The 25865-nt window shown below is 43.5% G+C and overlaps 1 protein-coding gene across 1 annotated transcript in view; it reads right to left on the bottom strand.

Moving 5' to 3' along the window:
- The window catches only part of LOC103666313 (pseudouridine 5'-phosphatase), a 420096-nt gene that overhangs the window by 114121 nt on the left and 280110 nt on the right, over window positions 1-25865 (bottom strand). The gene's annotated exons all lie outside the window — the stretch shown is intronic.

Here is a 25865-nt window from a genome sequence, read left to right as displayed (position 1 = left end):
CTTTCTTTCTTTCTTTCTTTCTTTCTTTCTTTCTTTCTTTCTTTCTTTCTTTCTCCCTTCCTTCCTTCCTTCCTTCCTTCCTTCCTTCCTTCCTTCCTTCCTTCCCTTCTTTCTTCTTCTTCTTCTTCTTTCTTGGTCAATTTCTCTCGTATGCTTCAAGACACTGTCCTCAGCTTTAAGAGGTCTGACTGTAACACACACGCGACTTCTGTTGGCAAAAACGCTGGCCTTAACCGCTTTGTTTACCACCGTGCTGTCAACAAGCTCCGTGACATTGTGGACGCTTCTCGTTTTGCCATGGCAACGCAGGGCCCTTCTTGTTGAACAATCTGCGTGCCCTTGATGTCCACAAAGCAGCCTGGGCATCAGTTCAGAAGGAAGTAGCCAAAAGCACAATGCGAGGTTGACAAAAGATTTCCTCTCCTTGTCCCTTTTGTGTTGCTGTATTTTCTTTATTGATCGAGGATTCATCCAGGTTTTTTAGGTGAATTACTGGAGATTGTAGGATCCAGCTGCAAGGTAATGTGACAGCTTTGCAAAGTGTTTTCGGGAGCACAGTCAAGCTGGGTTCCACATCAAGCAACTTATTATACAAAGGGGGAGAACACTCACACTTATATAGCGGTCCCTCTTGTCACCCAGTGGGAGTGAATACATTCCACTTCCAGCCGTCAGCCAGTTTCCAGGTTGGGTGCGGAGATTTGATTTTCTGTCTTCTGAGTCCTGGAGGTTCTGGGCAACCGAAGCCCACTAAGGTTTTTATCGTGCTGAATGCTCATAAGCACTAGACTGAAGGGAAGAAAGGTGACCCCCGTGGGTTGATGATAACTTCAGAGGCAAGCCTCTGCCCTTGAACGCGGTAGACTCAGACATGATCAGTTTGCTACGACTCCAGTGGAACGCGTTCCTCCTGTTAAATGAGAGACCCTGCACACGTTCCTCAGGACGGGAGTCACAGGAAGCTACTCTGGCAGACATGGAATTCATCCCCATTAAGCTCTGGTGGAAGCTTTACATTCATGACCATGGTTCATGTCAATTCCTACATCAATTTAAACCTGTATCAAGGCAAAATCACCAAGGTCAGGAAAGACCCTTTCTGCAAAGCTGCATGTTGGAAATCAGTGCTCATTTTAAAAGTCCAGTAAGCTTCTCCCTTAAGGTAGGCAAGCTCCACGGGCAAAAGGATAGTCTTATCTGCTTTCCTTCTTACGTTTGTTCTCCCTTATTTTTAGCGTAGAGGTCCTTACGCCACTGGAACATGCCTTTTTAATAAGAGACATTCCAGCATGAAATAAACAGCATAACTACCGTTCACACTTGTCATGCGGTAACAATTTAAGATCAACAGATTGGACCGAAATATATTTTAATGGAGAAATGGGATTGAGACAGTGTTTGATTCACATGGCAAAGTCATGGGTTATCTCATTCTGACTTTGCACGGATTGGAGCGGCCACAGTAGACGTGGGTGCTGGCTCCACTGCTAACCAGCTGTGTGGACAAGGATACGTTGGTTTTCCTTTCCGGGACTCGGCTCCATCGTGCCCAAGATGGTGTGACATTAAGTTTGTGTGTCAACCTGACTGTGCTAAGGGATGCCCGGAGAGCTGGTGAAACAGTACTTTGAGGGTGTCTTTGAGATTCGCATTTGGATGCAGAGGCTGAGGGAAACCTGTGCCCCACACCAATGTGGGTGGGCATCACCCAATGCATTGAGGACCTGGGTAGAACAAAAAGGCAGAGAAGATCAAATTCACTCTCTCTGTTAAGCTGAGACATCCATGTGCTCCTGCCCTTGGATACCAGCGCTCGGGGTTCTCAGGCCTTAGGACTCGGACTGAGGTACAACACTCGCTGTCCTGGGGTCTTACTCATTCAGGCTGCTCTAACAAAATACTGCAAACTGGGGATAAGTAACAAAAATCGATTTCTCAGTTATGGGAAGTCCAAGTCCAAGCACGGCAGAGTTCTGATGAGAGTCCACTTCCTAGTTCACTGAGGTTTCTTGCTGTATTCTCATGTGGCAGAAGGGGAGAGGGGGCTCTGTAAGGTCTCCTTTATAAGGACACGAATCCCACTCATGAGGGCTCCATCCTCAAGACCTAATCACTTCCCAAAGATCGCACCTCCTAATACTATCACATTGGTGGTTAGGATTTCAATATATGAATTTGATACATTCAGACCATAGCACCTGGTTCTCCAGCTTGCAGACAGCAGATCATGGGACATCTAGCGTCCATCATTGTGTGAGTCAATTCCTATAACAAATCTATCTATTCATCCATCCATCCATGCATCCATGCGTCTATCCATCCATCCATCCATCCATCCATCCATCCATCCATCCACCCATCCATCCACTCCTCCATGCACCCACCCATTCATCTACCCTATTTATTCTGTTTCTCTGGCCAACCTGATTAATACAGATGGGGTAAAGCCAGTAGTAACCCTATATGGTTGTTTGGACAACTCAGTGAGAAAGTGCATGTAAAGTGCTAAGGAAGGCCTAGCACACAGTATGGGGTGAAGTGGTATAAACTCTGTGGAATGAATACTATTCCTGCAGAGTCCTATTGTTTCCTTCTTCATATCTTCCCTTCTACAATGGCATAAAAGACCAGGGTCTAAGCTATTCTGTACGGGACCTACTATGCATGCTTTTCCCAACAAACACCATACCAAGTGTCCGGTTATTATCTGGCTCCTACCAAGAATGGGCTCCCCACATCCTCCCTCATTTGCAATCCTCTTGACACTGTTTTCTGGCACAATCACGGACACGTGGCCTATTTCTTTTATTTATGTGAGTTCCTCAATTCTCAATGACAAACGTACTATTGTTTCTCTGGCTTTGAGCCCATGCTTCCCTCACTGACTATAGTTAATTCCAGGCCACTCTGGAGAGTGTGCCTGCATAGGGCAGGCAGCTGCATTTTCCATCTTCTCCATCCCTGAATTCTAGTCTTTAGAAGAGTATGTGTTGCAAAGCAGGTACTCATAAAGATGTGTGAGGAAAATAACTAACTATGTCATTCTACGGGAAAACTTCAGGATCCCGCAGGTATACCTGTCTGACCCATGAGCCTATCCTCTGACTAAAGGTGAAAAATACTCTCATAGGACTTCCCCTACAGGAGTGGGATTGAGATGCAGATGGGTTTGGAATAAAGAGAGCCACAGAGCATGGTGGCCATGCTGCCTCCTCTTCCTGGCCGAGGTGATGGCAGAACGTCTGCAGAAGGACACTGATGACCACCCATCTACTGAGGATAGATGGGTAGTCCTGGTGTGTTCCTTATGAGCAAAATGAGAAATGGGCATAAGGCCCATAAAGCTGCATAAAGCCATTCTTCCTGCTCCCAGGATAAGGGAACCTTGGCCCAGTGGTCTAAGTAGGGCTCAGTATCCATTATGAAAAATCTATGTTTAATCAGTTTTGGTATGGTTAAATTTTCCACTGAAAATGTCATGGTCATACCATTGAGGAATCTCTTGATTCACAAAACATTAAAATTAAATCAGTGGGGCTTGAAAGCACAGTATACTTTTCTACCTTCATTTCCAATATAATGAATATGTTTAATATTTTCTCCCTTTTGGCTCAAAATAGAACTTTGAAAAATGTCGTACATGAGAAAGATCATGGGGAGGGAGAGGGGGAAAGAGAAAGAATGAGGGATGTTCTCAAAATAGAAGACAAACATCCTTGAAAGAAGGAAACAAATGACAGGGAAAGGAAATAAATCTCAAAATATGGAAAATGCATCCTTAAAACACCAGAAGAAAGAACCAGCTTGAGAATAATTTTTTTTAGAATACCATTTTCCAAAGTAATGTTTCTTATTATAAAAATAATGCTCACTCATTACAAAACACTCAGCAAACAAAGAAAAGTGTACAAAGGGAATAAAAATCATTCAAAGGCTACCCTACAGAGAAAAACATTTTAACATTTTTGGGTATTTCTTTCAAGTCCTTTTTATATTCCTTATTTTTACAAAATGGGGGCATACACTAAAATGTCTTTAGATTCTACTTTTTTCCCCCAATTTAATAGTATGTTGTGAGCATTTTCCCATGTCAAATAGTATTTGAAAACATGATTTTATTCGTTCTATTGGGAGTCAGTAAAGTAGAACTCATGGGCCAAATATTGACCACCATGTTTTCACATAGCCCACATGTTAAGGGTAGTTTTCACACCGAAATCAAAAGGCTTGAAAAATCAAAATAAGAATAACTGTTCATGACACACGAAAATGATATGAAATTCCCCTTTCAGTGTCCATAAATAAAGTCTTATTGGAACACAGCCATGCCATTCATTTAGGTATTGACTATGGCCTTTTTTGCCCCACAAGGGCCCTTAGGTAATTGTGATGGAGACTATATGATCCTCAAAGCCTGAAATCTTCACCGTTTTGATTCTTACAAAAAGAGTTTGCTGACCTCTGATCTATATAATTATATAACCTCTGCATATATCATAATTTATATGTTTTATCATATTTATATATTTTATACTTATTTCCCTACTACTGAGCATCATGGAATTTCTCCTTGCTATTTTAGGTAATTTGGTTATGAATTTTCTTGACCTAAATTATGGTTGACGTCTCTGAATATTTTTCTGGGTAATTAATTATGGGCCAAAGGTCATGGCTATTTTTATACCTCTTCATGTATTGTCCTCCAGAAGGGCAGAAAGGGTATATCCTGTTCATTGCCAATGGTGCTTAGAGAAAATGGGGGTTCTGAATTGGTGCATGGTGCTTCCTCCACAGAGGTCCACCATTTCCAACCGACCCCAAAATAGGAAATTATTAGCTGTCTCTCTATAATTCTTACAACACTTTTTCATGGTATTGATACCTAGAAAATGATCTACGTCCACCTGTTCCATGCACCTAGAGTGCTGCAAAACTTTCTTCTTAACACCCAGTGGGCATTTAAGCCAGTAAAATAACCCATATGTTTGTTTGACCTCTGGAAAGCAATCAATCCAGGCAGGCATCAGAAAATAGAATTGTAACAACAGAGAGATCCCTGCTAAGGCAACGGAGCTGACAGATTGATGAGGCAAACTGCTCATAGAGCAGAATGCAAGGCAGATGGTTCCTCATCCTAGGCTGGGCAACCAGAATTATAAGCAATTACAAAGAATTCAAATTTCAGTGCAAGTCAGCTCTTTGCACTCCATCTAATGGAATATCAGAAACAAAGGCAACTAGATACCACCATGGCTTGGTTTGTTGATTTGACAGGTGAAAATGGTGTGGTGGTCATTTGATTACTTCTGTTAGTTGCCTCTTCTATTACTGGCGAGTTCAGCTTTGTACTACTTTGTAAGATCTCTTCATATTTTAAGAAGATAGATGCTTTGTCTCCTAAGCACAATTCATGCAAGACTTCTATGTATTTCTCATGAGTTTTTGATACGTATGACTTGTAAATGGAGAACACTGGCTTAAGCGAGGTTAAGCAAGGCTGTTTAATGGAAGACTTCTCTAAGCTTTTAATATGGTAAGGTGGAATTTTGAATCAACAGGTGGGAAAGTAAAATGTGGCATTTGCTAAAATTATTGACAATGGGCAATCTTTCAGAATATGTGTTAATCTGTTTTGTAGCTAAATTTTGGGAATCTGTAGTAGGAAGCAGGAAATGTACAGAATATTCTGAAAAAATATTGAATCCTACCAAAAAACAAACAGCATTAATTAGAAATATTACTGAAAAACAAATAGCATTAATTACAAATATTAATACAGGCTGAATACAAAATAAATATAATAAAACAACAGTTTTCCTAAGTACAAGAAACAACTAGTTTTAAAATATCTAAAAAGGGCCTATTCCAATAGAAATTAAAACCAAAAAAAATCTAGACATAACTTTAATAAGAAATATATAAAATCTATCTAGAATAATAAAAAAGACTTCACTAAACAATATAAAATTAGACTTGTACAAACAAAGAAAATTGTTTCAGGATTCAAAATATGAATATTTTAATTATTTCCAGTTGGAAAAAAATTCCAAATATGTTGTAGATTCATATAATGACAATAAAAACCTTCAATGGATATTTTTAGGAATATGTAATGTTTTTTCCTAAAATTTATCTGAAATTAATGAGCAATCTTATTAGTTAAGGCCTTCAAAAATTAGTAAGAGAAGACTAAGGTGACATAGCAAAATCTTTTATGTATGAAGACCATAAGATTCACAAAGATGTAGCCAAGAAGAGATACCAGACTCCTGCTTTGCCCATACTATGTGAGCTGCATTTCCCAATTAGAGATATCACAAGTGGTAAATTCTCTGCAGGATAAGAGACAAAGGGCTGAAAAAAATCCTAAAATAATGGCTGAAAATTTCTCCAATTTGAACTCAGACATAAACCTACCCATTCAAGAAGGTGAATGAATACCAAAGAGGATGAAGCCCATTAAATCCATGCCAAGACACATCTTAATTAAACTTCTGAAAGTGAGCTAAGCACGAAGAAAAATTTTGAAAGCAGACACACACACAAACACACAAACACTAAAAAATTTAAAAACACCCCAAAAACAAAAAAGCAACTTACCCATGGGGTGAAAAAATCAAATGACAGCACATTTCTCACCAGAAACCATGGAGGCCACTTGGAAGTGGCACAAGATTTTTCAGATGATGAAAGAAAACAACAACAACAACAACAAAAAAAAAACCTGTCAATGCAGAATTCTATATTCAGTGAAAATATCCTTCAGGAATAAAAGGGTAATTAAGACATTCTCAGATGAAGGAAATCTAAGAGAATTTGTCAATAGCAGGTCTACACTAAATAATTGCTAAATGAAATTCTCTAACTAAAAGGGAAATGGTAAAAGAAGACATCTTAGGACACCAGGAAGGAAAAAAACACAATATTTTTTTTCCTCTTGAGTTTTCTAAATTATATTTGAGGGTGGAAGCAAAAACCAGAACATTGTCTGATGTCATTCTTGGTGTCTGCTGAAAAAATACTTAAGATAATTACAATATAAAAGGGAGAAGGTGAAGGGAGACAAAGTTGTATACTTCACTAAAACTGATAAAATGTTGACATCAGTAGACTGCGATAGTTATGAATATATAATATCTAGAGAAACCACCAAAAAGTTATACAAAGAGACACACTAAAATAACTATAGATAAACTAAAATGAGATTCTAAATAAAGTTCGGGTAACCCACAAGAAGGCACAAAATAGAAAACAGAGAAATGAAAAACAGATAAGAAAAAAAGTGGCATAATTAAGCACTAACATTAAAAATTATATTAAATGTAAACAGTCTAAATATACCAATTAAAAGACGGACCGGTGTCCATCCATGATAAGTATCTCAGAAAAGCAGAAAGAGAGGGAAACTTTCTCAACTGTATAAAGGACAGCTATGTACTTGCAGCTAACAGTATGCTGAATGGTGCAAACCTGAATGCTCTTCCCTAAGATAGAGAACAAGGTGAAGATGCGCACTCTCATCATCTTATTCAACTTAGTGCTGGAAGTTCTAGTCAGTGCAATAAGAAATTGAAAGGCAGACACATCAGAAAGGAAGAAATAAAACTATTCTTAGGTGTGACACCAAAAGCACAAGCCACAAAAGAAATCATTGATAAATCAGTCTTGCTCAGTATAAAACTTTGGCTTTGTGAAAAATCCTATTAAAGGGTAAAAACACAAGCTACAGAGTGGGAGAAAATATCTGTAAACTGTATATCTGACAAAACACTTGTATCTAGAAAATATAAAGAACCTTCAAAACACAACAGTGAAAAGCCAACAATCCAATGAGAGTAAGTTCAGGAGACGTACACGGTCATTTCACTGAAGAAGAGATAGCTATGGCAAGTACGAACATGAAAACATGTTCAACTTTATTAGCTATTCCAGAAATGCAAATTAAAACCACAATGAGGGTGCCTGGCTGGCCCAGATAGTAGAGCATGAAACACTTGATCACATGGTCATGAGTTCAAACCCCACATTGGGCATAGAGCTTACTTAAAAAAATAAATAAGTAAGTAAAAGGATATTAATGAAACTCGTTTGATAAAAACAACAAAAACAAAACCAAAACAAAAAGCACAATGAAATGTCACTACACAGCTGTCAAAATAGCTAAAATAAAAAATAACAACAATGTCAAATGCTGGCAAGGATGCAGAGAAATTGAATCACTCATTGCTGGGGGGATTTAAAATAGAAAACCACTCTGGGAAACAGTCTGGCAGTTTCTCAAATAATTGAGCATACAACTAACATACAACCCAGAAATTGTACTCCTGGGCATGGGATGTGTCAGCCATGGAATACTATACAGAAATCAAAAGGAACAGACTCTGAATACACGCAACAACGTCACGAATCTCCAGAGAATTATGCTGAATGAAAGATGCCAGTCCCAAAGCTTATGATTCTACTTCGATAATGTTCTGGAAATGATGGTGTTGAAGAAATGGGAGAACAAATTAGTGGTTGCTAGTGGTTAAGGAAAGGGTGGAGGCAGGTGGGAAGTGGCTGTGGCTAATATGAGATTTCGTGGTGGTGATGGAAATATGACATATCTTCACTGTATCAATATCCATATCCTGGTGGTGAGGTTGTACTACACTTGTGCAAAATATTATTATTGTAGGAAACTGGATACGTGGTACATGTGACATTTCTATTATTTCTAAAAATGCTAGGTCTATAATTATCTCAAAATAACATGTTTAATTAGAATGAAAAAGGAATAAAGTTATTTTCAAAAACAGCAACAAAGGAGAGCTTTTAATTGGATGGAGGAACATGCGTGATATGTTCACCAAAATGATATACGCCTTTGGGCATCTGGGTGGCTCAATCAGTTGGGTGTCCCACTCTTGATTTCAGCCCAGGTTATGATCTCAGGATTGTGAGACTGAGCCCTGTGTCTGCCTCTGCACTCCGTGGGGAGTCTCCTTGAGATTCTCTGTCTCCCCCTACCCCTCCTTCACTGCTCCCCTTTACACTCCCTCTCCCTCTAATAAAAATAAATATATCTTAAAAAAATAAATAGAATGGTATATGCCATTTAAAAAAATTGTCAGAATATATAAAAATTTTGTCAAGAATTTGTGAGATTTTTCTTCACTTAAGTTTGTCTTTTCCATACAATGTTACATTTCAGACTAGAAAAAAATATACTCCAATGGCCCAGCACTGGAAGGTTGTGGAATTGTTATTTAGTGTAGCTAGATCTGGTCAACAGTGACATGTGTCAGGTCCATTGTTAACAAACTCAAAACCAAGTACCATTACTGCTTACCATGCACCTGCCAGAGAAAGGGCTGATTGGTATTAGCCCTGCCATGTGCCTAAATTCTTGCTTTATTATGGAACTAGTTCATTAATGAGGCCCTGCATCGTCCCGAATGAAGACGTCACAGGAGGGGAGCTACTTTCTATTTTATTTTCCTCATTAGTTGGTGGGGAATGTGGAATACACAGCTGGGCAGAAATAATAGCCCAGTTTAATGGGCTTACCTTGCTCCTAATGAAGACAGGATGAAGCCACTTCACCCTTACTAGCATCTGCCCTTTACCCACCTAGGACCACAGTCACTTCACGTTGAGTCAGGAAGCACAGATGGACCCAGAACCAGCTTCCACGGCACAGCTGTGGAGTGCATTAGAAATCACCCAAATGTTGGAAGCTGTATTTAATAATGGATTGGAGTTCCTGAGCAATGACAAAGGTGATGCACACTCTCTGGGCTTGAGTTTTTAAGCAACTTGGCTTTGAGCCTCTCTCCATCAGTGCCTTGGAGACTGTTCACACCTTGGAGTTGCCGGGTGTAAAGTGGCCTCACCGGATTCCACTTCCCATGGACATCACCGACCGCCCCTCTCCTCCATTGGAAAAACTCACCTATCAGCCAAGCCACATCTGAGAGACCTCGAAGAGACCGTTAGATCGGATCACTTGACATTGCCTTTTGTACAGGTCAAGAATAACTAACTGTTGGCAAATTCAGGGGGTTCATGACCAATGGTTCTCCACCTGGGGCACTTATGCCCCCCCTGAGGACACCTGGCAGTGTTTGGACCCATTTGGGGTTGTCATTAATGGGAGGACGTGGTATCGGAATTCGTCAGAGTGAGGCCAAGGACACTGCAAAATATCCCACCATGCAGAGAACAGCCCTGGCACACATACACATACACACACACACAACAGAGACACCCAGCCCAAATCTCAAAGGAGCACGGTGGAGAAATCCTGCTACGGTCCATGGAATCACCCATGGGCCAAATGGCAATCCGTGGGCCATACATAACCCTTGCAAATCGTTTTGTTTGTTCTCTGCATTGTCCTACACTGAATGGTAGTTAGCGGAACCTCTGTTGTGACAGTGAACCTAGTCAGCTCTTTACACCACCTGCCTGGCCCATGGACACATCCGACTTTGCAACCCTCTGGTGTTGAAGAACCATGCATTAGATCCATGGTTCTCAAATAGTAGCAATTTTGCATTCCCGTTTCCCCCTCTCCATCCTGGAGACACTTGGCAATGTCTGAAGACATTCTTGGTTGTCACACTGGAGAAATTCGTGGTTGGGGGGGTGCTATTCGGATCTAGTGTGTAGAGGCCAGGGATGTTGCTTCACATCCTATAATGCACAGGGCATCCCCCACTACAAAAAAGCATCTACTGCTAATGTCAGTAGTAGTACAAAGGTGGAGAAACTCTGATTCCATCAATATGATGTAGGATTTAAGAACGTGCACCCAGAGCCACACTGCCTGGTTCTAATGGCTTCACCACTTGCTTGTTGCATCTGCTTGAGCAGATTAGCTAAAATGGTAGTAATGTTGATTTCTGCCTCAGGTTTGTTGGAAGGACTGAGTAGGTAATTATAGGGTGTTTCCTTTGAATGGTGCTCGGTACACTGATGTTGGCTATTATTACCTTTAGAATTCTGAGATACAAGTTGCAAGATCTGGGGTGCCTGGGTGGCTCAGTCGTTAAGCGTCTGCCTTCAGCTCAGGGCGTGATCCCGGTGTTCTGGGATCGAGCCCCACATCAGGCTCCTCTGCTGGGAGCCTGCTTCTTCCTCTCCCACTCCCCCTGCTTGTGTTCCCTCTCTCGCTGGCTGTGTCTCTCTGTCAAATAAATAAATAAAATCTTAAAAAAAAAAAAGAAAAGCATCACTATTACTTACTTTGTTTTAAAATTGTCCATGAATTCACAATGTATATGAAGATAAAACATAGAAATAATAGGGGCTTCTGGGTGGCACAGTGGTTAGGCGTCTGCCTTTGGCTCAGGGCGTGATCCCGGCGTTCTGGGATCGAGCCCCACATCAGGCTCCTCTGCTAGGAGCCTGCTTCTTCCTCTCCCACTCCCCCTGCTTGTGTTCCCTCTCTCGCTGTCTGTCTCTATCTCTGTCGAATAAATAAATAAAATCTTTTTAAAAAAAAGTCGCAAGATCTAATTATTGACAGAAGATTCATCAAAAGTATCTAGATTGCTGGAATTAATTTGAGATTCTGGTTTTTGCTTTTTGGGTGCTTTTTTTTTTTTTTAATCCCTTTCATACCCCTTTAAGCAACATGTACCCATGTTAGCTTAATAGAATAGTTTTGAACAGGAAGTTCACAACGGCAGAATATTATTGTACAGCTACTATCGGTAGAAAGCTAGCTCATCACAGGTAAGCAATGACTTTTTGTGGGTTGGTATTGTTTTTTGTTTGGTTGGTTTTTTTTTTTTTTTTTTTTTTTTTTTTTTGCTTTATTTGTTTTTGTCCCGGAACAGTGGCCACCCTGTTGAAATCAGGACAGGCTGCACTCCATTAAATGTGAAATACTAGAGTACCGTACTACATTTTTCTAGTAGAGAAAAAGAGCCACTTAGACCAGAGTAGAGTTTGAACTGTCACATTCTTATCCCCATGCTCCTAAGAATGGGTGTTGAACAGTGTGTACATATGTGCTCCCATTTCACGAGGGTCCCCGTGAGCCTGGGTTCCTCCTCCAACCAGATCCCCCGTAGTTTGTCAAAGATAAGCCATACTCGAGGGGCTCCAGCTTGATTTGTACATATAAAAAGACAAAGATTCTGCAGAAATTACTTGGATTAGAAACAAAGGAGACAGCTGGTAAATAAGCAGGTCAATTTTTCTCATTAAGGTGTAGGGAGACCAGTCGGCTGCGTCCTGATTGCCCTGCTCACCTTCAGCAGGGAAGGCAAACAATCTGATCAGGTAAGGTCATTCTGCACGGCAGCTCTGAAACGCCTGTCTCGCCCTTCATTAATCCACAGGGGCAGGCGGAGGAAACCCGTGGCTCTTTCTCACCGAGACAACCACGAAAACAAGGCAGGCTGTCAGGAGTCTCCATTTCAATTCCACGATTCAAAGACAAAAATCAGGATTATTTTTCTCCTCTCTCGTTCCCTCCTTGTTTAGCTTGTCAGGGAGGCTTTCATCTCATCACTTGTGTTTTGAGTTTGTCTTTTTCATTGTCTGAGTCTTACTGTATTTGAGAAAACTGCAAAGGTTTGTGATCACGGCGGCGTCTTCTTGCGGCTTGGAGGGCTGGTTTATAGAACCATCACAAACTCATTGTGTCTGTTGGATGGGATTCCGGGTGAGCCTGGCAGCCGGGCTTTTGGTCAGAGTTAAGTAAATAGCAATTGTGATGGCCCGAGAGTTACCAATATGAGCAAAGAGTTTCCCAGCATTTGCTGGGGTCCTTTTTACCTGTGGAACCCAAGTGATCTAAAAGGAAGATCAATCAGGGGCACGTTCTCTTATGCTGATGGTTTCCAAAGCACCTCAATCTGCCTTGGGCATGACAAGCTTAAAGGACACATGGTTGAGTGATGCAGATACATTCTTTCCCATTATATGGGCTCTGTTTTGATAATGTATCTTTCCCCCTTCTGGGTCTTTGCCTTGACAAAGGGAGCTGTCTCCTATGAAGGGAGATGAAACAGCTCAAGCAAATTCTGAATTTCCCTCTACCCTTGCCTTCCCACCACAGGATATAGCAGTAAGATCTGGAAGAGTGATTGAGTCCGAATGCTGGCCAAATCTGGCCATACTCATTCATATATGCATCGTCATTATGTATGATGGTGGCTTTGGTCTACGGTGGTACAACTAACTGAGTCTATGTGACAGAGACTGCTTGGCCCCAAATGCCAAACACATTTACTAACTGTACTTTATAGGCAAAGTTTGGTGACCCCTTGTTTGGAGTAAGGAACCAGAGACCCAGAGCACAGAGATAGTTGTTGAAGACCACAGAGGCAGGTAAGGTTGGATGCATGTGCCATGTTTGTTTTTAGGGCTTCCTGATAGAGTCATGAGTTTGTCTCTGACATTTACCAAAAAGGTTAACACTCATCACATGGTGGCACATTCTCTATCACCAATTAACTTAACCTGTAAGCAGAGATCTCTTTGTGAGATGAGAGGAAGGAAGAAAGAAGAGAGCGGATGAAGGGACTGCCAACTTTCAATTGGGGCTCTTTCTTCCCAAATGATATTTCGGGCTACACTTCACTCACACTGTGCCCACCTGCATTAAGGATGGAATATGACTTTCTAAATCAGTCAGAACCTGACCAATGGATATGTGCCGCCAGGCTACTAGTGAATTTGAACAGAAGACCCAACTGAAACCAAATGTCTCTCTAATATTAGATGTTAAATGCCCGGAAAAAGCGGATGATACCCTATCAAGTCCTGGCAAAAATTCGTCAGGAGATGGGAAATTTCCCTGACAGAAGAGTAAGGCTTTCTCCCCTTGCAACCCAACCCATTCCCCTAACACATGTAAAAGTGAAGTCATTCTAAATAGCCTGTTGCTTCATCATCCAAAAGTCTCCCTCTGAGTTACACTCAGATTCCACTGTCCGGCATGTAGAGCCCAACCGCATTCAAGCTCAGTCCCATCTGCTTTATTTCCCACTCCTGTCTTACAGGGGTACCAGGCTCAGAGCGCTCAGGCATTGTGCCATCACATAGAACACAGGAGCAGGGGTCCCCATGGAAACGTGCTACCCAGAGGTCTTGCTCACCTGTAGAAACCCATCTGTTTGGACTCCTTCAACCCCACCTGAATGGGCCACCTCCCATTCTTTATACTCTGGGATGCCCCCCTTGTCACACGTGGCGTTTTTGAAGATTTCCTGAAATACTATCTTTCTTCTGAAACCTTGTAAATCCTCTGGACTGTAAGGGGTTTGATTCTTCTTCAAATACCTAAAGTAGAACTTTGTGAAGATCTCTCTCAAGCCGTGTCTGACACTCTACTTCAATGAATCATCACTAGCCTCTTACCCATGAGGCCATCTTCATGGTGAGAACTGTTTCCTTCATCTTCCTCATCTCCACCTTACCTTGCATATAGTTGGTATTTAAAAAAGTTTTGTAGAATTGGGCCATAAGACTTTAAAAAATGTAATAGATACTGTTTGTTTGTGTTAGGGTTCTCCAGAGAAACTAACCCAACAGTAAATATAAAGGGTGGGGATAGAGGGAAGGAAGGAGGGAGAGAGAGATTGGTTGGTTGATTAAAAGGTATTGGCTGACACAACTGCAGGGGCTGAGAAGTTCCACAATCTGCCGTCTGCAAGCTGGATGCCCAGGAGAGCCAGTAGTGTGGTCTGAGTGTGAAGGCTTGAGAACCTGGGGAGCCGATGCTACAAGTGTGAGTCCAAGGCAAGGGGACCGATGCCCAGCTCAGACCATCAATCAGAGACAGACAGAATTCAACTTTCCTCCACCTCTTTGATCTACTCCTTTTCTTTTAGGATTTTATTTATTTGAGAGAGAGAGCATGAGCGAGAGCACGAGCAAGGGGAGGGGTAAAGGAAGAGGGAGAAGCAGACTCCCCACTGAGCAGGGAGCCTGATGTGGGGCTCGATCCCAGGACCCTGAGATCATGACCTGAGCAGAAGGCAGACGATTAACCCACTGAGCCACCCAGGCGCCCGTCTTTGATCTATTCCTGACTTTAACTGATTGGATGAGGCCCACCCACACTGGGGAGGGCTGTCTGCTTTACTCAGTCTACCGATTCAATGCTAATTTCATGTCCTCCAGCCAAATATCTGGACACCCTATCATATCCATCACAGTTAGATATAAATACATATATTTAGTCTTTAAATTCTGCCTATCATGAGACGCATACACAAATGACCTGATGTACAGAAGTGTTCTTAGGGCAGGAGTTGGCAGGAGTCCTTTTCAGGAAAGGGCCAGAGAGTAGATGTTTTAGGCTCTGCTGTTCCCTCTTGCAACTACCTGAGTGCCATTTCATTGCAAAGTGAAAGCAGCCACAGACGACGTATAAATGGACGAACAAAGCTGTTATCTGAAAGCACGTTACAAAACCAGGTTAGAGGACTGCATTTGGCCCACAGGTTGTGGTTTGCGGTCCCTGCAAATATCCGACAAAGAAATCCTGCACAATCCCTATAACAGAGAAACAAATGTACGTTGAGCTAAAGATACCTTGCCATTTGCTTTCTACCCGGGAAAGAAAGAAAAAAGCAGATGCTGATGTTCTCACCATAAACCATTTTTTAAAAGATTTTATTTATTTATTGGAGAGAGAGTATGGGCAGGGGGAACAGCAGAGGGAGAGGGAGCTGAGCAAGGAGCCTGATGCAGGGCTGGATCCCAGGACTCTGGGATCATGACCTGAGCCGAAGGCAGACGCGTTAACGACTGAGCCACCCAGATGGCCCGTGGCATTTCTTAAAACACAGTCTTCTCAATGGCTTACAGGCAGACAGCAGCGAGCATCATTTCCCTTTTGCGGGCTTTTGCTTGCTCGTTCCCGTGTCGTTCGTTTGTGAATCTCTTGGGTTCTCCACCCCGTAGGTCTATGGCAATCAGTTTAACTGAGCTCAGAAATGTGTGGGCTTGGGTGGGAATTCTTCTTTTGACTCTATTAAATGGGAAAAAAAAAAAAAACCCGTCCTCATTTTTCTAAAAATGGTTATTTTAATCAATTCATGAGACTTGCAGCGACGTGAAAGCAAAGGGCACTTCTGGTCTAAGGGGCTACAGACAGAGTCAGCATCCCATCTATGAACTAATATGAACAGATTTATACACACAACGGGAAAATCATTTCTCATCACTTCAATATTGGGACCAATTTCACGTTTGACCTCGGAGGCTTGCAGGCATCCTAGTTCTTTAATATTTCACACCAGGTTAAAAATTACATTGATATCTCCAGCCATTTCCAGAAAAACAAATTTGAGTGTGGCTTGTCAGACTTTCAGGGAAATACAAAGGGCCAAAAAAAAAAAAAAAAAAGTTCATTGATGGGACAAAGAGGGCTGTTGACTTTCTCCCCACAAGTTCATGAACTTTCTTTCCTGTTTGGGTAGTTTTATTATTTATAGAAATTGAGTCATCTCAAGATGGATTTCAAAAACATATTAAACGTCTCCTTGGGCGTTAGCTGGGCCCAGTGTCGCCTGAAAAGATTTGGTACAAAAGTCTGCAGTGCTCGGAGTTAAGTGGAAAGTTGAGAAACTTCTCAGGAACGTGCTCGGTATGGGTGAGCTTACCTTGACGGTAGGATTGAAACCTCTGGAATGTTCCAAGGGTGAGGATGACAAAGAGCCGTGCTGGGAAGGGATCCTCCCCCTTTTCCCATACTTTCCCTTGTTCGATGACCCATATGCTTTAGTGCAGTCTGTGGTATCGTCTGCGTCTATGGTTTCTCACTCGGTCTCTCAGGGTATGGACATGGAGGCTCGCTCTTGACGTTTTTACCAAATTCAAGGTGGTTTCTGAAGCTTTATGAAGATTAAAAACTGTCCTGGAGCATTGCTATCCTTCTAGAAGACCAGTGCTCCTCAGAACTGTCAAGTGTTCCTTTGAAAGGAGCTCCGTTTTTCAAACGGTTTGCAAAACGATTGCACGTCCAACCCAACAACGCTCATGGAAGGCCGTCAGATGCAGGAGCTTCTCAAAGGCTCAGAGATACAGAAGCAGATGAGTGCAGTTCACATGCTTCCAACCAGCATTCCCGAAATGCATTGGGCAGTAGAAACCCTCTGTGTGGGGAGAAGTAATACTGACCCCACACACACCTGCACTGCATGAAATACGAGGTTGGAAGGGCTGCACGACCTTATTAAAAGGCAGATTGTCATGCTGGAGCCCTGGGGATGGGGCTGGAGAGTCCCCCCTTTGACAAGCGCCGAGGTGGGGCTGATGCTGCTAGTCCGTGGACACTGAGAAGCAAAGGGATGGGGAGCACCCACAAAAGTTGCAGCCCTGTCTTCCCAGGGTTTGTTCCTCCTTCATTCGAACCAACCGGTAGTATCCGTCCTTCATTATTGTTTGAATCCCCACCAGTCAAGCCCAGCTGCACGTTAGCATTACCTGAAAAGCTTTTAAAATAGCCCAGGGATGCCTGGATGGCTTGGTCAGTTAAGCATCCGACTCTTGGTTTCAGCTCGGGTCATGATCTCAGGGTCGTGGGATCGAGTCCTGCATTGGGAGTCTGCTTGGGATAGTCCCTCTGCCCTCTCCCTGTCCACTCTCTGTCTCTTTCTCTAAAATAAATAAATAAATACTTAAAAAAATAAATAAAAGAAAACAGGCCCCAGAATGATGAAATCAGAATCTCTAGGGCCCTCTCTGGACATTTTTTTAAAAATCGGGGGTGACATTCATAAAACATAAAATTAACCACTTAGAAATGTAGAACCCAGTAGCTTGTAGCACATTCACAAGCATGAGCTTGACCTCATTTCTGCACATTTCGTGGCTCCCAAGGAACTCCGTACCCACGAGGCAGTCACTCCCCAGTGCCCCCTGACCTCAGCTTCCGGCAACCGAGAGAACTGCGTTCTGTCTCCATGCGTCTTTCTAACCTGGATATTTGATACGCATAGACTCATACAACATGTGGTCTTTTGTGTCTGGGTCTGTCCACTCAGCCTGACGCTCTCAAGGATCAGCCTTGCTGTGGACGGTGTCAGAAGGTCACTGCTCTTTGTGGACCAGTACTAGCCCACCGTGGAGCTGGACCACATTTTGTGGATCCGTTAATCTGTGGATGGACGGACATACGGGCTGTCTCTGCCTTTTGCCGACAGTGACTAGCGTGGCTATGAACGCTCGGGGCATACCTGTTTGGACACCTGTTTACATTCTTTTTAGATATATGCCTAGGTTTGGAAGTGGAGGATCATAAGACTAATTGTATTTTTTATTTATGGAAGAAATGGCAAACTGTGTTTGTGACAGTGGCTGTACCGCCTCACATTGCCACTGGATGCTATTTTTCAAAAGTTCCCCACTGAGTTCTGTCACCACCCAGTGTGGACAAGGACTGTCCTACAAGGACTGGTGTCTCTGTTAACATTCCTGATACATATTTGTTTAATTTGGTGGGGTCCCTGGCCCGTAGCATCAGCATCACCCAGGAATTTGTTAGAAGTGTAAATTCTTGTTTCCCATCTGAGAACTACCTAATCAGAAACCCTAAAGGTGGTGAGGGGCAGTCCCCATTTTAAGCAAGTCCTCCGGACTTCACGGCTTGGGAACTGGTGCCCTACACACAACTTCATCACTGGCAAGGTGTTCACTTAATAGTTCATCATGAGCATCTTTCTACATCATGAATCATTATTTGAAAGTACAATTAAATACCTGTATATTCGATTCTGAAACAAAACAAGCCCACTTTGCATTTAACTGCTCCTTTTGGGGGGAGGGGACGACTTTTGGGTCTTCCCATTTTTTTCCTAATATAAATAGTACTCAGTGAATATTCTTTTTTTTTAATTTTTTTAAATTTTTAAATAATTTTTTATTATGTTATGTTAGTCACCATACAGTACATCCCTAGGTTTTTTTTTTAATTTTTTTTATTATATTACATTAGTCACCATACAGTACATCCCTGGTTTCCGATGTAAGGCTCGATGATTCATTAGTTGCGTATAACACCCACTGCACCATGCAATACGTGCTGCCCTTACTACCCATCACCGGTCTATCCCATTCCCCCACCCCCCTCCCCTCTGAAGCCCTCAGTTTGTTTCTCAGAGTCCATAGTCTCTCATACTTCATTCCCCCTTTCTCAGTGAATATTCCTGACAATAAAAATTTGCCAACATGTCTGAGTATTTCCATTGGTTGAGTTTTGAATTATAATAGGCAGATTATAGAGTCTGGACCTTTTCCTCCTTTACACTGGGTTGGCTAATTCAGTGGGTGTACGTTCTCTCTGTGCATGGGAAATGGATACTTTCATACATCCCAAATGAGGATGTTGCTGTGTCGCCAATTATAGGTTGATTTACTCCCCAAATTAGTGGGGAATAGATACGGAGCCGTGTCCGTGCTCTAGATTTCCAGCCTCCCTCTGTTTTTTTTTTTTTTCCTTTCAATATTTAGGATGCTTTGGCCAGCTGTTTAATTTCTCAGTGTGTGGTGTGTCTGTCTACAACTGACGAGAGCTCGCAGAGCTGTTCAGAATCATCAGGTGAGAGAATGCACAAGCAGGGAACCCACTTGCTCACTGAAACACAACGCAACCTCTGATGTATTTTCCCAACTCTGCCCACTGCTTCGAGATGTTCACTCCTACAGAATGCCCCACCAAGGAAACGTCCTCATTTGATTTGAGCTGAGGCTTTAACAAGCCTGCCCTCAGTGGGTTTTGTTTTTGGCTCTGAACTCTTAGGGGCCACAGAATCCTTATTCTTCAAATGTGCATAGTTCTGTGCCTGTTTGAACCCATAACTCAAACGTCTAGGTGTCCGTTCACCTCACGCAGGATTTGTAAACTATATTCCTAGATTATATTCCACTTCTTAAAAAGAAAAGCCATGGATGAGGGAATGGGTCACTGTTACATGACCAGGTTTGGGTTTGAGTCCAAAAAGAATATTTATGTTGCTTTTATGCATGTTTTTTTTCCCCCCTAAGATTCATGTATTTATTTGAGAGAGGGTATGGGCACGAAAGGGGGTGGGCAAAGGGACAGAACCTCAAGCAGACTCCCCAGTGAGCCTGGAGTCGGACGCAGGGCTCGATCCCACGACCCTGAGATCATGACCCAAGCCAAAATCAAGATGCTTAACCGACTGAGCCATCCAGATGCCTCTTTGTAGGCTGGTTTTTATACACAGCAATTTTGCTCTGTCGTTTGTACAGTCAAAAAGCCCAAACAAGGGAAAACGTGAGGAAAAGGAACTGAAAAATAAGACCCACAAACGTGGTGACTCTGAAAACTGAATACTTGAACTCGATAATATTTAGTCAATGTGCAAAGCTCTTCTTTTCCTGACGGTGTGACATCAAGTATACAGATACCATAACACAAAACAACCTGCCCAGTTTGAGATGATAGGATCGAGAACCCAAAGCAAGTTCCCAGCGCCCTTAACATAAAACATATGTTTGGAGGTCATCCCCGGTATGACGAGGAAAACGGCCCTGTCACATCTTCCCTGATAACAAAAAATATGAATAACTTCTCCCTCCCTCTCCCTCTTTTTTTTTTTTTTTGACCCTGATGCAGAGTTAAGGGTAAAATTTTATATTCTCGGTTAGCGTATTTGCTTTCAAGAACTTTCCATGTCTATGCTGTAGTATTTCTTTTATATTCCTCTTCCCAAGGTCACCTGCAAATCCTTTTTAGAGAAGAGGTAACAGAGAAACAGAAAAGCAAAAACGAGCAAGCCAACGGATACAGTAATGTGCCAGACCACATACTTGATACTGCTTTGTCTTTTCCAAACTTCCACAGCATGGTCCCTACTTCACTGGAAACTATGACACCAAGGTGAAAATAAGCAACACTATCCATTTCCACGAGTTGCCTGTGGAAAGCCTTGGCTTTCTCTCTAAATTCGGAAAACTTCTAGACCTTGAGAGGTGCCACCAGCAATAATAGGCTATCGAGCTGCTTTAATAGCTTTAAAAGATACTTGCACACTCGGCCCCTGCAGCATCAATGATAGTTCTTGCAATAAAGATGCATTTTGAAAGGACGATTCTGGAGCAGATCAGAGCAGCTTTTGGCATGTTTTCATGAGCCAAAACGAGAAGGCATGGGATCTGTGAAAAACAGAGTGCTTCGGACTGCTTATGGAAGCAGAGAGGGGCGTCTGTCTTTTTGTTCCCTTTTCTCTTTCTCGGTGAAATGGGCGTTGTCCCCAAAGTTTCAAAGGGAGGACTTGGTGAGGGGGCAGTCGACAAAAGGGAAACTTGAAGACACCCTTAACCTGCACCAGGACCCATGCTCCCACAGCAAATAGGATTATCTCCGGATTTCCTGATGGGACGGCCGGGGTAGGAGGGATGCACTTCTAGGTGTGACTGGACGCCAGGTCTCCGGGCAAGCCTCCCTCAGCCTGTTGCCGCAAAGAGACTGGATTTCAAGAGTTCAAGCTCTCCCCATCCACCTGACCCCCTCGCTCATCCTGGAAGAAACATGGTGACTCCAGGCTTGCTGCAAGGGACACGAGGCATGATTCAGCCCCCTTTGGATGCGTCTTCTTCCGTAAATGTGAGAAGTGGGGAGCAGACCATCACTGCACGTGGATGCTGACGGCAGCTCTTCAAGGGTGAGCAGCCCAGCAGCAGTAGGGGTACCCGAGGTGGCAGGGGACCCGCCCCCCACCTCCTCGGTTTTAGACTTGGAGTGAGGGAGAACAACAACAACAAAAAACACCAGGAGGCTTTCTGGCGGAGCTGACACACGCAGGGTTAAATAAAAACAGAGGTGTTGGTTGGAAAGCCGCAGCCTTTCTTTCCTGTTAATCACTTTGTATTTGCTGCAGCCTGAGAAAGACACATTTGTTATGCAGACAGTGTTCATTGTCAGGGGCTGATCAGGAATGCAGTGGTGCCTGCCACAAAATGAATTAGCTCTCTGAATACCAAACTGGAAAACCAACGCGAACCAGAGCGTGGCACACTGACTCCACCGGGGTTAAAATATACTAAGCACCCATAAGAGCGGGCTTTGTGGCCGCTGCTAATTATGGGCTATTTTTAGGAACTGCATTGAGAAAGGAAAGATCAGGAAGCGGGGACAGCGGCGCGCCCAACAACAGGGCTCATTTATGACGCTGGGGTTCGCAAGCCCTCTCTCCAAGCCCATTTCCCAGGCTCTGGAATGGCCTTTATGTGTTACTCAATAATTTATTATGTACTCTCCTTATGAATGTTGGGAATTTCAGCTATTCTGAGCATGTGCTCTGCAGAGGGAATGAAAGCAAAGCTTCAGTGTGCGCAGAGAGAAAGGCAAAGGGCTCCAGGGACATTCCCTCCCTGCCCTTGGTGTGAGCCTGGAAGACTCAGGTGACGACGACGCAGGCAAGAATCTAGTGTGCAGGAAGCAGGAGCTCCAAATGGCTATGTAGGGCACAAAGAAGGGAGTAGGGGGCACACCTCTGGTCCTACTCTGGTGGGCACCCGCTGAGTCCGTCAGCCAGGTGGCTTTCATCACTGCCCATTGTTCCTGTGGTTCACTTCCACGTTCTTGCACTTCCAACCGGAATACAAAGCTCAGATCCCCAGCCTTTGAACTGCCCTTGGACCAGACCTATTGCACGTGGCTGACCTTCAGCCTCCCTGCTCAACTTCAAGGCTTTGTAGCTTCTCACATCACCATGGCGGGGCTGTGAAATCAAGGGAAAGAAAAGTCCCCATCTTCTTGTTCTGTAGCATGCTCTTGTATTGGTGCGGTTCCTTTGATTAATCATAACAAATGCATCCCCCGCCCCAAGTATCTCATCTTAGGAGTATGTGCCAGACAGCCAAAGATGTGCACACACACACATATGGACACACACACGACCAAGGACAACAGCAACAGCAAAAATCCAAGTAGGAGGGAGGGAAACCTTATTTACCAATGGGAGGAAATATCCATTCATCAAACCATAAATGCACTCACCTACATACACACACTATATCCCACCAGGAGGAAAGGAAGCATGTTGGCATGACCCACTGGAGAAGATATCGTTCATTCATCAAACTTTTATGGGTCCGGCATTGCCTGATGTCTAGCTAATACAGATTTGTCTTTTTCTCGAGAGATGCATATCCCTCCAACAGCCTGTGGGTCACTGATCACAGTGTCCCATTTCGTGATCATTAAGACATGAGGACTTGGTGTCCTGTGGTGCTTTCCTTGGAATGCCCCTGCTACTGCATTTCCGCCAAATGCTATTGTTCCCCGATTTTGAGAGATAAAGGTATTGATACCAAAGAAGGAAAAGTTCCTGCCTCTCTGAATCCCCCTTGGGGTTAAAGGGTTGGTATTTGTGTTGCCTTGATTTTGTTGTAGGAACAGACACTACGGGTCACAGATGACCCTTAAGTCTCTCTGGGGCATGAGATCCTTAAGTGTCATCTCAATACATCTTTGTCTCCTTCAGAAGGTCCCAGGGGAAATAATTCTAGGGAAGTGGCTGTCAAATGGAGGATATTTGGTAATGACTGGGGATATCTTTGGGTTTTGAAATTGCTGGAGGTCAGGGCTGGCATCTGGGGTAGAGGCCAGGGATGCCACTGAACATCTTACAATACACACAGCAACCCTCCCACTCAAAGAATCACCTGGCCCAAATGTTGCTTGTCTCAAAGCTGAGGCACTGTGCTAGGAGGGGTTGTTTCTGAATGCCTGGCAGGTTGAATCCTACAAACGGAAACACTTAGGAAAGTCATTTTGCAAGGGGCTTATTTCTTCTCAATGTGCCACACCGGCTCTCCAGACCCCATAAAACCCCAGCCCATCTGGACCACCTAAGACAAAACGCAGGCTCTGTGGGTGTCAGCAATGTGCGTGCAGGTCATTCCTGGGAACGTGGGCCATATTGGATGCGGCTGGGTCCCTGCCCAGCAGGGAAATCCAGATGCCTGGGGCTCCTTCTCTGTTTTTCCCTCTAAAGACAAACCCCGCCTGAGACAGTACGGTTCTGTGTCTGAGCACTGGGCCATTTGAAAACCTGTCTGAGATTCCTGACAAGCCTGAAAAACTATGGTAACGGCGTCCACCCAGGGCCTGGCCTTTCCCGGGCATATTGGAGCCCATGCACAGCAGCCTGGTCATTGATAAGAGTGTCGCTGGAAAGAACAAGGAAGAGATGTCCTCTGTGATCTGTGTGCAAAGAGATTAGGCAGCATTTTGAAAATAAGCGGCCTGCTGGGTTTGCCAGGAAATCCGAGTTTACCTTATCAGGTTAGGGGATTTCTCGAGGATGCTTCTCCTGCTATAAGACACGTGTGTAATGTCTCTGAACCATGAGTCCCGAGTTCTGCACATATAATGGCCCCACTCCATCAGCGGGAAAATTGGGAGAAGAGGGAATTTGCGAGCAGAGCATTGTGTGACCACTGGGCACTGAAGCAATGAACGGGTTTCCTATTTATGGAGCGTGAGAGATGGCTGGACTGTTCCCTTTAGGATTCAAGAATGGCGTTGGGGCGCCTGGGTAGCGCAGTCGTTAGGCGGCTGCCTTCGGCTCAGGGCATGATCCCGGCGTTCCGGGATCGAGCCCCGCATCGGGCTCCTCCGCTATGACCCTGCTTCTTCCTCTCCCACTCCCCCTGCTGTGTTCCCTCTCTCGCTGGCTGTCTCTCTGTCACATAAATAAATAAAATCTTTAAAAAAAAAAAAAAAAAAAAAGGGGGTCTGTGTTTTCACGCTGGGTACTAACAGTAACCACAACGCAGGGGTCTCCCCACCACAGTGTACTTTGCACGACTGCCATGAAAAACCAAATTTAAATCCCTTCTCAGAGACACCTGCGATGCCACTGACTGCCTTCCTCTCTACCACCAACTTGAATATTTTACCAAAAAGTGATTGGTTATTCTGAATTGACCTGATGGCCTGGACATGTTACTCGTTTGATTTGATTCCATCAGTGACGACTCAAAATGGGTCTTCTCCTTACACTCAGTATTGGCTAATTTTACACAGGGTCCTTTCTGTACAGGCACCTGGATAGAAGTTAAGTTACTACAGGTAAGTTACTAAATCATTACGTTGCATTGCCTGTGGTTTTATTTTGCTTTTCTTTTAAAATCCCTCTACCCGGCAAATGGCTTCACCTATGGGTGAGAAAATTCATTAGCGAATTTCCTATTGCCCAGGGACGCGTTCGCAAGACATTCGCCGTTTCCATATTTGAGCGTTCCTCTACAAATTATATTTCTGTCGTCGATGTTTTCAATTTTCAAGAAATTGACACTTCCTCAACCTTCACTGCGTTTTCCCCAGGAAGGTGTCCTGACCTCACACACATCTGGTAGGTTTGAGACTCCTTCCCGTGCAACCAATAATCACTACGCAACTTTCCTGTCCAGACAATTTCCCTTTCATTCCTTCATGTTATAAAGTTGTGCTTTAACTTTGTTTCCCTATCTCTGTCTTACCTTGATGCACAACATGAGCAACGTGCCCAATGCCTGAACCGCAACATGGTTTCATCACAACATCCACCCCCCCACACACCAAATAAAAAACCCTAATAACTTTACAAGCAAGATATTTTGTGCAGAAGCACAAACTCGGCAGCATCTCTGATACATGGATGTGGGTTTGACGGCAAGGCACCTGTAGACTTGACTGGTTTCCCACCCACGATATGCATCTCTCGTTCAAGGGAGTGAGACGCTTTCTCTTCTCCCTCCATGCACATTCTGCGTGATGTAACCACAACATACCTTGCTCATGTTCATTGGGTGATGTTCAGGGTCTTTCCCTCGAAATCTCACCCGCCATTTAAGGTCTGAACCAAGATGGAACCGCGTCCATGAGTACTCAGTGCACTGCTTTC

The sequence above is a fragment of the Ursus maritimus genome (assembly GCF_017311325.1).
Source record: "Ursus maritimus isolate PB19 chromosome X unlocalized genomic scaffold, ASM1731132v1 scaffold_X1, whole genome shotgun sequence".
NCBI lineage: Eukaryota > Metazoa > Chordata > Mammalia > Carnivora > Ursidae > Ursus > Ursus maritimus.
This window is presented reverse-complemented; position numbering and strand designations above follow the sequence as displayed.